Below are 13,971 nucleotides of genomic sequence, written 5' to 3' on the forward strand. Positions count from 1 at the left end.
TGGAAAATGTACACGTCCACTCTGATTGGTGAGTAGGACTGTAACAGGAAGGGCATGGTGCTTGTGATTGGCGAGCAAGTCTGTCACACAAGGATGACAACGAAATTCATTTGTAACTGCATGACTGTTTAAAACGGGACAGATGCGCTGTATGATTAATCTACATTTTTATCGCATTCTTCAAAATTTGCTAATCATGTTCTTTTAAATCACAATTTCTATTTGAAAACGATTATTTGTTCAGCCCTACTTCCTGCTATTTTCTTCACCGGACCTCCTCCACCTACCCGCATACCTGTTCCCTTAGCCTTGCAGTATATATAGCCCCATTCCCATTCATTCTCTGCCACATTATTTTATATGCTTTCAATTTAGTGCTCCAGCCATCATCTCTGCCTGCGTGACCCCCTGCCTGCTTTTTGGACTTCTGCCCCTTTGACTGGTCCATAATTTGATGAGTTAGCTTTACCTTCCTTTCCCGCTCTAGTATTGACTTTTGACTGTTCAAGCTTTCAAGAGTAAAACTGAACTTTACCGGCGTGGTCCCTGAGTCATTCTTTTTGGTCCAAACCTGGTAATACTGGTCAATTACAGTCCTATGCTGTAACCTCTGTAATCTATAGTACTATTCTCTGCACTATCCTCCTCTTCCATAAAACTGATGAGCTCAACTTAGTTTCCCATGCTACTGTATGAGGGAAAAATAAGGGGGTGTTTTTAATGTTAACTGTTTTTTAATTCCGAGACAGCTGAGTGGAATAAGTGGAAAAACTTAGAATGCATTTCCTTAAGTCTGCAGAAAATACATGTACTGTTGAAAATCATGGAATATATAGTATCTGTGATGTAATAGATTTCTTAAGAAAAATCCACATTTAGGCAACGAGGTGTAGATTTGGAGCTTTGAAGCCTTAGTGAGTATATATCTATTATCTTCAAGACTTAATGTCCACAGAATGGAACAATAATTTTCCAAATCACCACCAAGACACCTGTAAAAAAGAAGTGAAATTAACAAAAATGACTCTGGCTTCTTATAAGAAACTTTTTTATTTTCTATTTCCAGAACAATGCTAGGAGTCTTTCCTCTTTGGTTTGGCCATTAGAGATACTGTGTAAATGCTCTTACGATGCCATAAATAAAAACATGAAGTCCTTTCAAGGTACCCCAGACACTATGTATATTCTGAAAATCACTGTTATCAAAGTATCAAATTGCATAAAAAGGAAATGGGAGAAATCTTCCTTTTAGGTAAAAGAGTCAATGGAGGTTCAGAATAACTCTGTGAAATCTAAACAACTGAGGCTGTCACTAGTCATTCATGTAACCATATTCTTTTAATACTTACTTTTGAGGAATTCAATTGACTTTATGTAAGATAATGTGCCAATGTGTAGTATTTTATGATACTATAAATGTAACAACTTAAGATTACACCCACAATTAGTTCCCCCATGGCAGCTGATCATGACAGCTGATCATCAACAATACAGCTAAAATAAATAGCTGAGATTACTGATAATATGGAATAATTTCTGTTCGGATATAATACTTAAAGAAAAATGCAAAAGACTAGAAGCTTGAAGCTCAGTAAGAGTCTAATCAGAGTGCTGCAAAGGGGGGTGGGAATGTTTTGCATTACATGATAAAGTGCTATGAAAGAACTGAACAAAACTGAGAAATAATTATGTGCCCTTGGGGGCTTGTCAGCTGCAAAAATACTGCTATCTACAAATGGAGAGCGGGCAATTACTGTATTACACATTATGGGGAGAAGCAGGATATGGAACTCCATTTGAAATTAAAGGTATTGCGCGTTTGAAAATTGATGAGAAAGGGAATAAGTAGTTGGTTGGTAGTCAGCTAAATCATTTATCTTGCTGAGAATCAGCTCAATTGGGGTTTACACTACATTCCCATTGCTGATGTACATGGTTAGCTAAACAACGCATTGTGTTTCTGTAATTCTTCTGACAGCTGGAAAAGTTAAAAACCATAATGACTTCAGGTAGTAAGATAAAATGCAACAGAAAAATGCACCTATTTCTTCATTTCAGCCCCACTGAGTGATATATTAGCAAGTTTTGTGATGTTTGACATATATTTAATGCACCATAAGAAAATTTAAAGATGCTAAACAATGGCTTTGCTGAACAATTGGTTTCCTAACATCTAATTAGTCTCCAGAAAAATGCCCTGTACTCAGTGATTTTATGCCATTTCTCCAAAAAAAATCATGTTTTTGTAACAGCAGCAATTACTGGGTTTAACGTCTTTTTATTCCAACTATTGTTCTCCTTTTGGTTAAGTTTTACTGGTTTTGTCAGCATGTAGCCTACTTTTTACATTGCAAATGCTTTTGTCACAATTTTTGTCAATTATTATTTAAACTATGTAAAAACACCAAACACAGTCTCCGAGATGGAGGCCAGTTTGACAACAGGGAATACAGTACCGAGCTGATTTACAGCAGCTCAGACCAGGACTCTGACTCCAGGGACAACAAAGACACGGTGGGTTCAGGCAGGGGCAAGAGAGACATCAGAGAGGCAGTGATACCGTGTAGAGGCAGAATATTTACAAATCTAACAATGAATTAAGGGTTTAATGCACCGAGCTTACCCTGGGGGGGGCTATACTAGATAATAGATTTTTTGATATAGTTATTATACCCCCCTCTGTTAATATTAGTTCAACATGTGGATTGCTTATTTATCACCTCAAATTGGTTCAGATACAGATTTTGGTGGAAAGCTAAGGTGAAATATGTTAAGGCTTATGTAGCCTTCATACAACAGAACCCTACTTCTCAAGCTGAAACTCCTTTGGCTGGCAGAACTAAGGGGCCTCAGGAGAGAGGACTAGAGTTGGATGCTTCCCACAAGTTGCTGCTGTCACAGAAAACTGCATGCTATTAGGGTAGTTAAGTTACGTTAGTTATCCATTATTTGACTATTTAAGCATATTTAAGCATAATGGTTAATGAAAGTACTGTGTTCTATATCAAAGAAGAGGAAAAAAGTCTTGCAATTTTACTGCAGTGCATTTTTCACAACGGAATCACTGACTTAACTAGATAACAGTAGTGGACAGTGGACAGCGAGGGTTCAATCAAAAACTGCAATACAATTATTGCATTATTAATTGCATCAGGGTTGATGCAAAACAAAACGTGGTCAGTCAACTTATCAGTTGTAGTGATGAGAGTTTGTAGTGAAGTAGATCTGTTTCAGCAACCTGCCAATGGCGGCTGACCTAATTTATTTTATTAACCAATGTATTTTTTTACTCAGATTTGGCGAGTGCTAATTTTGGATGTTGACTGTATATAAGCGTAATCTAGCATCTCTCTCTAGCATCTCTGCATTTCAGAAAAGCAACAAGTGAAACAAGGTAATAGCTTGTTATAAAATATGTTGTCCTTGTCAAAAGATGTCAGGACAAAAGGCTAATTTTTCTTACTAAATATTGTGTAAAATGGCATTTAATCTCAATGCCAGTTGGCATTTGTCTGTTGTGGTGACAAATGATAATGTTAAAATTCATCAGATGGCATTTGCAATTGATAATTATTATTGTGTTATTGTGAATATGGTTATACAGAAGCAAATGGAAACCAAACATTGACATGTATCAATACACATTAGAAATCAGTTTGTAATTGAGTCATAGCACACTGAAAAACCCAAAATCAAATTGTTAGATACTTGGACATTCCTAGCCCTAAGCAACACTGAGAAGTGAATTTGACAAAAAGAATAAAGGATCACATAAAAAAATGGCGATAACACACTGAGATGCAAGTACTTCTCCCAACAGTGTTAAAGCAACCTCTCGCTGCAGATTCAGAATGGGCCACAGGCATTAAGAATTTCAGAGGGGTGTGTATCACTGCACATTATGTGATGTACTCATTTGCAGAGAGCACAGGATTTTAAGATAGTAATCAAAGTTCTTGAGCCAAACTATAATATTTAACACGAAAATGGCTTTGTGGTTAAGTTGTCACAATTCTGACATATTCAGTTATGTTACCACAGTGTTGATTTGACTCAATAAGCATTGGGAAAGCTGTATTTTTGCAGTTCTTAATTGTACTGCATAATATTCAGGGTTTAAGCTATGTACATTTTGCAATGGCGGCCAGCCACCTTGCCCCCGCTGCTGAAAAAAATCCTAGAGGAAACAATATGATATTCAAATGTATTTCTGACTTTTTCTATCCCCCATTTATTTCTGTGGGAGTGGAAGCTGTTGAATTGTGTTCAATTGGATTATACTTGATGTAGCTAGGTATCCCCACAGTAATGAACTGTCAAGCCAGGAACAAATCCTGACTGCAGGGTTGATCCCAACTGAAAGAACTGGTAACTGGGGATATTAAGACCAATTTTTGTTGCATACCTATGGTTTTGTCATTTGTCATAATTAAAAGCATTTCAGTGTGTACCCAAAAGACAATTTAATTCATGGAAGAATCTTGAGTTCTCCAGTTATTCTCCTTTGTGACATAATACTATTGTCTTGATTCCACTGGGCAAGACTCTTCTATACTTGGCACGACTTCATTTCCCACCAGGGGCGTTTCAGAAGTGGAGCATTTTGCCTGCTTGATTTTGTTGACTTGCTTAGATTTTGTTGATTTGGTCATTTTGCCTTGATATTGTATCATGGGTGAGTAGGCTATGTATTTGAATTGTTAATTTTTTTTTTCTGTTTTAATTGCGCTAATTGATACGATCAAGAGTCTGCACAGGGTGCTTCATTGTAAAAATTGACCAGATCCTCAATGCCATTCCTGTGTCTGACTTCCTGCCCAGCGCAATATGTTTGGTGCAGTTTGACGTGGCTTCTGTCAAAAATAGACACACATTTCGGTGCACATTTCCAGTGGAGCAGCGGACAGATGCTTTTAATACGCTTCCGAAACATGCTGCGGCACATCTGGTGAAATCACAAGCATTCTCTAGAGTAGTTGCAATCAGCGGCTTAGCCATGCTCAGTGAAATCAAGCCATTACAGGGATAGTCGGTCAATAGCAGCCTATACATTTCGCATACAACTCTGTCAAGTGTAAGTTATAAAGGTCCAATTTATTTCCCCGGGAAAATATTATTCCAGACTGGGGATAAAACCTGGCAAATGCAGCTAAAAGTCTCTTTTGTTTGTTTGACTACTGAAGCCAGCAGGCACTTTCTCTTGTCAGCTGTCACCTTCATCTGATAAAAGCAATGACCCTTGCAGATCCTACTGATCCCTATCTTTCAGAGGGTGCAAAATCAGAAACACTCGTTGTTGAAAGGGCTACACCTGCTGCATTTCAGGGAGCTCAAGAGAAATGCCACAGGTGATCGTTTCAGGTCTTAACACCACCTTCATCATAACAACACCAAAGGAGATAATGGCCATTTTATACTTGAACAAAGAACAAAAAGCCAAATGTTCCTGTTAGCTTGTCCTTATTGCCATATGTATGTTACACTCTTAGAGTGTGGGTTTACTTTAGTGGAGATCACCTTTCGGTATACTGTTTGAATTCAAAAGTTTTCATGCAGTATGACCAACTAAGGAGACTTACCTGCCTTCTTAGACAAGGGACTTGACATACAAACAAACTAGTAACAGAGGTGAAGGTGAGGTTAAGTGAAGATGACATCTTTTAAGCAAACAGAGGGGAGACCTGGGGAAAAAGTGAGAAACTCATCTACTTGTATTACGTCACTGGGATGGGACAGCGCGGGAGACATTGTGTGAGTCACACAAGCCTCTGGACTGTGGTGTGAAAAATTAATTAGAATAGCATACAGTAAGTAGGTGAGACGCTCATGGAGGCTCAAGTAGACGGACATGATTAGCCATAGCCTGTAAGATTAATGAAGACCTTCACAGGGAGATTATATTGACTGAAGCTGATTATGCTTGAGACCATTTATTCAGTGGAATATCATTACAGATAGAACAATCCATACATCATATGCAACCTCACCTCGCCTCCTATCACAGCGGACTGGTTACTAAAACCCACTCTTTTTCCTGATCCTTGGTATACTATGAAGATTGTATGAGTTGCTTCAACCTTGCCAGAGTAATGATGAAATCATAAAGGCGTTGTATGATGTATGGTATTATGTTGTCATACCTCTTAATGGGAAGTATGGAAGTCTCTATCCAGCTCTGCTCTGTTACGGATACAATATATACATATACACATTTTTATTTTATTTTTTTTATGCCCATATTGGAGGCACAACATGATTCTACAGTCACATGACAAGAAATCAGATGTCATACTTTTCTGTATCTAAAATATTAAAGTAGTAGTATATAGTTTTTTTAATGAAATGAATCACTTTTTATTGCCTACGTGTGGAAGGTACAAAAACGATCCATTTGCTAGGCTTTTCTCTAGCACCTGGCGGCAATCTAAAAACCACACCGCTAGTGGCCGCTGAAAACTACATATAGCCCCTTTCAGCAAATGACATCAAACCTTTCTAATTTTTTCAGGCTATGTGGCACATAAGACTCTATTTCAACACAGGCCTATTGTATGTGATTGTGTACTCTGAAATGCCAAATTCAAAATCCCAAGGTACTGATTATAGTGTTGCTCACTGTACACACCAAAGAAGCTTAACCGCGAAGAGGCTGTCACATCTCAGGTTCTCCTGACAGTTGAATAGTCCATCAGTCCCTGATGATGGTACCAAAAATAGATCCAACAGTTTGTGCATTTGTATGTACAAAGTTAAATTGCAACTACTAATTTTTTTGCTTTAGGCATTCACTATGTTATTTGGGATCATGGGATGTTAGGACAGTGGGAGTTGCAGTAAACCTTTATCTCTTGGGAGTGGCTTTTATCAGTATTTTAGTGTTTATTTTTCAAGATGTACAATCACAGCAATATATTCATTGCATGGTCAGGCTCTCTGTAGTGCATACAAAAATGACATTTCCCCCACACGCAACCATATTTCTGGTGCATGACTCTTTTGCCCTTGGTGAAAATTACTTCATGCATCACTTATACAGCACTACACATCTATATCCCCTGCAATCCACTTTTAATACGGAGATGACTTTATTCTCTGTTACCTCAGTGAGGTGAGGAACAGTTGGATTACCACTCCAAGCAACATTGGATTTTAATCAGAGGGAAAGAAAAAATGGCCCCAGACATCATGCCTGACCAACCCACTTTCAACCATGAGAGAAATCTAATTGTGCTGCCCTCTCTGCTTCTGTATGATTTAAATATCTATGGAAAGTGCAGAGGAAAATTAAATAGAACATGGGAACTATTGTCTTCAAAGGGAGCATTTTCAGAATATTCAGAGCAGTAGGTCAATAATCCATTACGCAAACCATCGTGTCAAAAGTATAATAGTGAAAGACTGCATCACACCACTGCGAGTGGCTCTTCATTGCTCGTGCTGCTGATAATATTACAAACCAGTTTGGAGTGCGGCACCCTTAGTACAACGTGACACATTTTTGACAATTGTGAGTGCTAAAAGCATACTCACCTCTCAACACTGTTTTGACTAATGTAGAAAACCACTACTTTTCTTTGTAACCTTTATAGTCCAACATTTGTGAAGTAATTGTTGGGTAAAATGAACAACTCTCCCTCAAAAAAAACCCAGCACTGCAGACAAAATGTACAACACTAATGGCTCATTTGATTTCAGTTATCAATAAGGCAATGCTCAGCTGTTAATGTGTTGATGGATGATAACAGGAAATACAAGTTCCTTCAGGAGATCTGATAAAAGTCCACTGAGAGTCATACCTCTAAAATAACCAAACAAAGATGAGCTCAGAAAATGTCTCCCAAGAACAAAGAAAGCAAACAAAAGTAAAGACTTGTCATTGCTTGTTATAAGACAACAATATGCCTGAAGACAATAAGCACATTCAATATGTATGGTGTGCATCTTTTGCGGGTTTTGTGTGATGCCCATAAAATTTAATTTGTCTACACTGTGTTATGTATCTCCTGTCTCTCTAATTCAAGAAAAATACTTTATAGGGGAGGAAATGCAGACAAGAATTGCATAAAATGGACAAAATGGGACTATGTGGTATATCAGAATGTATTTCTCTGTAAATGGAAATATCCAATTTTGCATTAAATAGAAATGTTGTACCGGAATTGTTTTTATACAAATGTTCAGGACCTGACATTGATTCATTGATTACTTTCAATAAAACTCAAAACCATTATGCATACAGTGGCCAGACCAACCACATAGTTTCACCTGTATGTGTGGAGACAGTAAAAACAATTCCTATTGGAGGAAGTGCACATAGTTTTATTCTTAATACAAGTCTCTCTTTAAAGTCTGTAAATGTATTTTGTCAACAGGAGACAAAGTTGGACACAATACAAAACTGGGCAATCTTGGTCATGCATACACAGACATGTGAAAACAGTGTGACTATAATTCAGTGTAATTATAAGATTCAGTGGAAATGATTTTGAGACATAATCATTGCTGACAGGTTAATAATGTAGTTTAAGAATATATATGTTACCATATCTAATTGTACTAACCAAAGAGTCTCTCTTTTTCTATAATGCCATTTGGATACGCATTGTACTAATTATGAGGCTGATTTCATGAGCTTGTTGGTTTGTTTTGTTGAGACAAAAGTACATATGGTCACATCTCTCCACGTTACTATGGAACCCAAAGGTGGACAAATCAATCCCATAATAAAGCCCTGTAACTACCCATTTTCTGAAATTATTTTGCAAAGCAGTAAGACACCAGGAGTCAACAGAGGGCTCAGATACCTATAATGAACAATGAAGTATATGCACCCATGGTATGGTACCATGGAACCCAAATCCTTAGACTAAAAATCAATGAACAGAATTGACCCAACTGAAACAATTAACTGCGCAACCCACTAAGTCCCTGTTTATTAACTTGATAAACCCGTCGTTAAACAGAACACCTCCAGGTTTTCTACAATGGCTTTCTTCCAAATGCAATAATTTGTTCATTTGAAAAATGTGTAGCTCAAGATACAATATATGTTCTCATGTATTCAGTATGTTTCTACACTGTTCTACTTAGGTTACAATATGACTGTTGTGTTTAAAGTTGCTATTAAGAATCTCTAAAAAGTACATTTAGTTTTGATGACACTCACAGTAATATGAATAGAAGAAGGTTATTGTGTGTTAAGGTTAGAAAAGGGGCAAGGATAAAGTTGTGGTGAGGTTAACAATATGGTTCATGTGTCCATTGCTAATAAACTTCAATAACCTGTACTTTCTATTCACTGAGGATTTACAAAAACACTATTCACATCATGTTACCAATGATACTTGGTTACCACCATCAATAATACATATATAGTTATGAAATACTGATAATAACATTAATACTTTACAGTATTGTGGGTTTAGTCATTGACCAGTCCCGCATTAGATCTTGGTATGCCAAGTCTATTGATTGTCCATTGAGTTTTCCCGTTTCCCTGTTCATGATGTTTGCAATAACAACAGCACCTACTGTAGCAGCCACAGCCATTGCCATTTTCTCACATAAAGCAGATAGACGCCCACGACAGATGAGACATTTCTGAGAGGTCACTTAAGTGCTTGTGTTGGTCTGAAAAGTAGCCATTGCACTTTGTGGTTACACTGCAGTTGATTTTTTCTTTTTATTGTCTTTGAATGTGTTTTATTCTGAGTCATTCTTCAATCTGATTGTCTTGGACTGACTGAGTGTTTTGCACATGGTCTAAACCATTTTTAAAACATATAAAATGCTGATCAAAAAATGAAAACTGTTTTTCTTACATTTATTTATACTTGGAACACTGAGAGGGTGGCAGCACAGTATGTGACAACCAGATAATGAAGGTGTCTTTTATTTTCCCTTGAGGAATTTAATTTTACTCTCCATCATGCCTTGATCTGCTTCAAGAACCACACAAGGGCCAGCACTGCAATTTATTTAAATGTGCCAATATCCACCAAACTGACATATCCTCTGCTGTATCTCCAAGACCTGTTAAAGGTAACTATAAACAGGGTATATACAGAAACCTTTTTCAGACCTTTTCAACATATTTCAAGACTGCTGCGCCACTTTGAGCTGTAACCGATTAAATCATATAACATTTTTATTGCCTAAATGTCATCAGGTTCTAAGGCCACCTAAAAATTGAGGCATTCACCAACTTTCTCAGTTGCCTATAACAGCCTGTTTTGCAGATTTCCTGCAAAAAGCAACTTACATAAATGTGAACAGTGTAATTTTGTGTTTTAGTTGGTTTAAACTAGATAATGTGAGCTTGCCTGCAATGACATGTGTGATAACTTTCATCAACCACTTGATCAATACAACAAAATTCAAATAGGCGGGGAACAAAGATGAAGAGAATAAACTGAGTGATGAATAACATAAGTAGTGTAGGCGGTGCAGCACAGGCACAACCTGGAGGAGGAACTAGTCTAAATGACTGGATTAGTATAATATTATAACATTAAGTTAGAAGTACATTGTTAACTTAATAGTAAACTGTAAGTTTGATATTAATGTATTCATTATGTTCAATATAATTTCATATAATAGTATATAATTTACCACTAGTGTAATATTAATTCAGATTACAGCTGTTTCAGTTTGGGGTTGTTTTTTATTCATTAACTTTGTGCAAAAATCCCGCACCATCCAGGCTGCGATTGATCTGTTCACAAACAGTGACATTAACAAGAGCATCGGCTTTATGAGAAGTTCAGCGTGTTTCAATAAAAAGCAGAGCTTTAGTAAAATAGCCAAACCCACACGCTCCTTGAATTTTCCCTGTTGTCTTCTGTCTTACCGATTCAGCTTCTTGCAGCGCATCTCACTCTTGTTTTTGAGGTTCAAAGTGGCCACAGAGCGACCGGCCAACTAGGTTACACCCTAATAAAGGAAGGAATATCTGCATGTCTGTCTTTCTTTCTTTTTGTATGTCTGTACTTTGATTTTCTCGACAACCATTCTTTCGCTCAGCTTCTAAAAGAGTGTAGTGTCGAATTTGGTGCTTTTAGGCCAGATGGTGGCGCTAAGAAATTTACGTTATGGCTTATAAGTTTTGAACGGTAATTCTCAGGATTCTGTTCATTCTATTCATATAAGCCACACCCATTTGCGTCTAGATCACTTTTCTACCATTTTGAATTTAGTTTTTTCACTACTCCTCCAAATTGTGACCTATCGTACCAAATTTGGTATAGAACATCTCTGGGCCACTTTGGATATTTGATTTTTTTTTTGCTATAGGCGATCCTCAAAATTAGCCCAAATGCTGTGGGCAGGTCTTATATCACAAAAATTGTCATATACCCTTAAAGGTCCAGTGTGTAATATTTCTGAGGATCTATTGACAGAAATGCAATATAAGATCCATAACTATGTTTTCAGTGGTGTGTAAAGACCTTATATAATAAACCGTTATGTTTTTATTACCTTAGAATGAGACATTTATATCTCCATAACCACGGGCAACCTCGGCTGTGGAGGTTGCTGAATTTTGTCGTCATGTTTCTACCGTAGCCGACAACGAACAAACAGAGCAACAGAGCACGTTTCGTCATCACGGCGTTCTTCTTCTGCTTGTGTAATTCTGGCAGTGTAGACGCCCGTCACTACATTGAATACGTACAAACAAGAAGAAGAGGAAATAAATAATAATATTAATAGTAATACACAGTCTCCGAGTAGTCTTCTGGGACAGACAGCTGACGGCAGAAATCACAGATTTTGTGGATTTTCCCAGATGGAAGGCTATAACGTTAATGTGGGACAGATGTTTTCAAAGCGGTGCTGAAGTTGTCTGTTTTCTGCTGGACAGGTAATTAACTTTGTTTGTCAGACTTTAGCGATGCAAATGAAAACTGTTGTTTGATAGCTTTAGCTAATAGCTGTCCATAATCACAGAGAGCTGTGACATGTTTCCCCTGTCAGTGGTGTGAAATATGGATTAATTTCATGGCGCCTACTTCTCCAGCCTGTGGTTTGGCTTTGCCGGTTACTTAGCGAGACAATCAGCTGATAAGTAACGTTAATTGGCAAAAAAAACGTAACGTTAGTAGTTCTTCTCCAGCCTCTGTTATGGCTTTGTTACGTGGACAGAAATGTGCCCTTACCTTCCTGAGACAAGCAGCTAATGAATATTATTAGTAATGAAACGGTAACAACAGGGAAGCTCAGCTCAGCAGCTAAACTTTTTACACATTTTACTGCCCTGGTGGAAAACATGTACTTCTTTTTACTGCTAACAGTGATATATAACAAGACCGTGTGCCTATCAAGTGACCAGTAAAAAATACTTTCCAAATTTGCATTAAATAAACTTATTGGATATTGCTTCGCCACTGTGCACACAAATGTGTAATTTTTACTTTCACATGCTAAATGCCCATTAAATACGTTGCGCTGTCTTACCACAAGCTGAAATTATGGCTGTCAGTACTACTTAGTATTTCTGTTGTATTTCAAAATATTGAAAAAATGTTTTTGGTAATTTTTGCAGATCTAATTAAGCAAACTGAGAGGAGCCTTGATCCTCACCAGCCAATGCCTTTGTAAACTTCATGTATTATGTGGTTTATAATGGACTGTGGTGCCGAAACAGTGAGGCTTACATTGTCCTGGTATCTGTCAGTGGTCATACTTGATGCACTAGATGTGACAGTGTTTGAGAATTTCTTCATTTACTTTTGGTATGTTTACATTTACATTTACATTTATTCACTTCGCTGATGCTTTTATCCAAAGCGATTTACAATTGCTAATTATGTCAGAGGTCGCACGCCTCTGGAGCAACTTGCTCAGGGATACAATGGTAGATCCCAAGATGTAAAATAATGTATTACAGGAGTATGAGACATCATGTAGCACTTCATTTGTTCATGTGTCTGTTGTTTATTAATGAAAAAGTAACAATAATATTCAAAAAAACATTTGGTTTTACATAATTTATATAATTTCTTAATATATCTAAAAGAAACCAACCAATTTGGCCAATAGGTGGTGCTGTGCAGAGCTTTTAGCGCAGGCGGGGATTATGCTGCTCCGCTCAGCAACAGCGAGAGCTGGGTAAGCTCTGCTCTGAGAATCTAGCAGGATCTGTGCCATTGTCATTTTGTTTACGTGTAATTAATGCTGTACGTCAGGGGTTGGCAAATAGATGGGACATGGGCCAATTTTTTGGGCTACTGTTGGGTATCAGGTCCCCCTGGCGCGAACCTATTTTTTTTTCCCTTCTTCAACAAATTACCTATGAAGAGACATGCGATTGGCCCACATCCATCAACCTATGGATGCTTATTTTTATTTCCCCAGGACCTCCTGGCAGAGGAAATTCCTGCGATTGGCATTCAGGGGAATCCAATCTCACATCCTGACGGCTTATTTGTGTTTCAAGCACGCCACAGACTATTTTGAACGTTTTTCAGAATTTTTCAAAGTAAAAGCTTTCAATTCAACACAAAACAAAGAATTGTTGCGCTTTTATTTTCTAGGCACAAAATATTTTTCAAAATCTTCCCCTTTAAACGGGCACTACACTAGTCAAACTATAAAGGAAGGAATCTCTGTTTGTTTGTATGTATGTGTGAATAACTGTCCGTATATCTCCACAACAGTTCATCCAATTGACTTCAAACTTGGTGGGTGTATTGCTGAGGAAGTCTGTTGGACGAGTGGTTCCCGAGAACACTGCAGGCAGACAACGCTGCAAGCAGCATTACCAGGAGCCAAGCAAGCGGCCTGTCGCCCATGCCCCGAAAAGGCACTTCCATAGTGAGTATATATTTTGGGTTATTTAAGCACTTTGTCTTGTCTTTCTGAAGAAGTCCCTTTGATGAGCGATGAAACGTCTTATATTATCTTCAACCAAGTCCAGTTGCCCTTGACTTTAACCTTCTTTGGATAACTATGACCTGGATTACTGAGAAT

At 37.7% G+C, this 13,971-nt stretch overlaps 1 protein-coding gene across 6 annotated transcripts in view; it reads right to left on the reverse strand.

Moving 5' to 3' along the window:
* cntn5 (contactin 5) overlaps nucleotides 1–13,971 on the reverse strand; it is a 110,972-nt gene that overhangs the window by 68,331 nt on the left and 28,670 nt on the right. The window lies entirely within an intron of this gene.

Source organism: Micropterus salmoides, unplaced genomic scaffold (assembly GCF_014851395.1).
Source record: "Micropterus salmoides isolate LMB-PRFRI ecotype aquatic unplaced genomic scaffold, ASM1485139v1 Ms_hic_scaffold_3, whole genome shotgun sequence".
Taxonomy (NCBI): Eukaryota; Metazoa; Chordata; class Actinopteri; order Centrarchiformes; family Centrarchidae; genus Micropterus; species Micropterus salmoides.